We start from the raw sequence: 3,359 nt of genomic DNA, 5'->3' as shown, positions 1-3,359 counted from the left end.
TAGAATGATGACGAACGAAAAGTATGATGTAATGATGTGGCTCACCTAGAATGTGAAGTATAAGTATGAAAAAGGGGTGCCCGGGTGGGCTAGCACCGGGTGCTCGTCGCGGCCCTCAAGTCGGGTCGTGACAAAAGTGGTATCAGAGCAGTTCAGTCCTAGGGTGTGTCTACGAGCCGTGTCTAGTAGAGTCTTGGTTATGGGTGTGTTGCGCGCCACACTTATAAACAAGCTGCGGACATTTTAGGAATGAATGACCTTCTTTCTTCATAAGAAATCGTGCGATAGAGCTTTGATGTAAGAACTTCTTGTTTTTAACGATATGTTGTGTATTTCGAAATGCCGTAAAGAGAAAGGCTTGCGACGGCCCAAAAGGGCAAGACACGGTGGCGAAAAAGCGGGCGAAAGAGCACCGCCACCGGTAGTAGAAGAAAGTGAGTCCCAAAGTGCGGCTCAATCTCAATCTTCCCATTCGGGGCACATTAGAGGAGCGTGAGGGGGCCTCGGCCACGGCTCCGGCACCTCGGCTCCCCCATTTTTGGATGCTTCGTGCCAAGATGTAAAAGCGGCCATTAATTTGCGACTCGGTTGGTTGCGGCCCGGACTAAGGGGTCAATTTCGGGTCGGGGTGATAGGGCTGTTAGTGCAAGAGCCGTGATTTTATCGGTTTTGAACCCTCCGGAATTCTTTGGATCAAAGCGGATGAGGACCCTCGAGAACTTCATTGATGGTATGTTGAGGACGCTTCGGTTGATGCATGCTTCGGACACCGAGTCGGTGGAGCTAGCGTCCTATAGATTGAGGATGTTGCGATATGTTGGTACACGGTTTGGACGGCTTCACGGGGGCCAATGCACCTCCCCCGTATGGCAAGAGTTTGTAGATGCGTTTCTCCGACACTATTTGCCCCCGGAAGTTCGGCGAGCTGGGCCGATAAGTTTCTAAATTTGAGACAAGGGAGCATGAGTGCTCTAGAGTATAGCCTCCGCTTTAACTCCTTGGCTAGGTATGCTTCGGCCATGGTAGCGGATATGGGAGATCGAGTATACAGGTTTGTGAAAGGCCTAGGGCCACACTTGATGGATAGATGTCTGACTGCGTCCTTCCAGGACAATATGGATATTGCACGCATCCAAGCCCACGCTCAAAATTTAGAAGAAAGCTTGCAACAACAAAGAAGCGAGTATGATAGAGGGCATAACAAGAGGGCCAGATCCTCGGGTCCAATGAGCGAGAGAGTATAGAGGTGGGCACGGACATGGCGGTCTTCTAGACATTCGAGCTATTCCATGACCAGTGCGCCTCCACGGTATTCGGAGCCGCAGATTCGATAGATCTACTCATCCCGGCCGAGTCGAGCTTTTCGGGATCTCGGTTTAGACGTGATTCGAGTCGGCGAGGCCACCCGTACCACGATGCTCCCGGTGTGGGAAGTTACATTGGGGCCGGTGCGAGATTGGGTTCGAGAGGTTGTTATTCATGTGGTCGACCGAGCCATATTATGCGAGATTGCCCTCGGTTAGTGGCGGAGGTAGGACCCGGACCTTCGGGGTCGGTGGCCGGATCTTCGGCATCTACACGCCTGCGGGGCGCCAGTTCACACGCGCCGGGGCCGTGGTAGAGCGAGGGGAGAGCCCCAGTTCTAGCGGTCCTCAGCACCGTATCTATGCTTTGGCTGGACGCCAAGATCTTGAGTCTTCTCCCGATGTGGTTACAGGTATATTATCGGTACTTTCTCATGATGTATATGCTTTGATAGATCCCGGCTCCACATTGTCATATGTTACTCCATATATTGCGGGTCGGTTTAGAATCAAACCAGAGTCGATTAAGCCTTTTGAGGTGTCCACACCCGTTGGTGAATCGGTAATAGCTAGCCGAGTATATAGAAATTATGTAATTGTGATTTGTGATCGTCGTACTATGATTGACTTGCATGAATTAAAAATGGTGGACTTTGATGTTATTATGGGCATGGATTGGTTGGCTTCTTGCTACGCCAATGTCGATTGTAGAATGAAAATAGTTCGCTTCCAATTTCCGGGAGAACCAGTTTTAGAATGGAAAGGAAATACGGCGTCACCAAAGGGTAGGTTTATTTCCTATCTAAAGGTGTTATATCCGGCATTTTTGCATATTCGAAAAGTTTGAAATGATTGTGATTAGTTAGATATGGGGCAATATTTTGAAGTTATTCAATATGTATGTTGTTCATGAAAAATATTGATGCGGAAATATGGAAGAAGGCCAAGGGCAAAAATTGGAATTTTGAAAGTTTATTGTTATCGCCCGTACTTTGTACGTTCGGATACTTTGGGGTAGTCGTGGCAAGTTAAGGATAAGATCATTTTCAAGAATTATTTTAATGTACGAGTTGTTCGAGTATTATTTATGAACATTGGTAGTATGGAAATATTGAGAAAGGCTAAGGGTAAAAAGGGAAATTTGCAAAGTGGCATTATGGTAATTTTGTGAAAGGCCGAGGGCAAACTTGGAATTGGAAAAGAAAAATAAATGAAGGGATGTCTTGAAATAAATTTTCTAGAGAATTCAAGAAAAAGAGCATGTGACATGCATGTGGTGTGGGCCATACCCCACTTGGATGAAACATGTATATATATATATGTATATTAGTCATAAAACTCTAGAAAATTGGAGAAAGGAAATAAGAACAAGAAGAAAGAAAAAGAGAAGGGGTTCGGCCCCAAGGAGAAAGGAAAGAAAAAAAAAAAAGAAAAAAATTCTTGAGCCTAAATTCTTGGTCCAAAATTCATCTCTTCTTGAATTTCTATTAAGCTCAAGACCCTCTTCAACATGGTATAATTATTTTGGCAAGAAACTACTTTTTGTGGCAAGTGGAAGAATTGAGAAAAAGGTAAGATTTCTATGTTTTCATGTTATGGAATAAGTATATATGTTACAAGGATTGGAATTAGAAAAGAATCATGGAGTTGTGATGCATGTGTGTGGCTTGTGTGAGTGTGTGTGTGGTAAGTCATGGCCGTGAGCCATGGTGTAGTGAAGGGGAAATGAAATGGAATTTATTTAGTGCGTTAGTTGTGTCGTTGTGGCATTTACGACGTAAATGAATGTTTAACGAGTTGAGTTGGCATTGAAAATGGTTGCGGATTGTTATGGGGAATTATATGATTTTTATGTAGTTTTTATATAATTGTGAAAGTAAGGTTCTAAATGTGAATTATGGTTGTTGTTAAGGAGTTTGGAAGGAAAACAATGCGATTTTGTAGTTTTGTTGTAATTGTAGGAGTTTGGGATGAATTATGGTTTGATGGAAAATTTTGTATATTTTGTGGGATGATGAGAAATGTGTCCAAATTGTATTTGAATGGCCTTGAACT

This window comes from Lycium ferocissimum, chromosome 3 (genome assembly GCF_029784015.1).
Source record: "Lycium ferocissimum isolate CSIRO_LF1 chromosome 3, AGI_CSIRO_Lferr_CH_V1, whole genome shotgun sequence".
In the NCBI taxonomy this organism is placed as follows: Eukaryota; Viridiplantae; Streptophyta; class Magnoliopsida; order Solanales; family Solanaceae; genus Lycium; species Lycium ferocissimum.
This window is presented reverse-complemented; position numbering follows the sequence as displayed.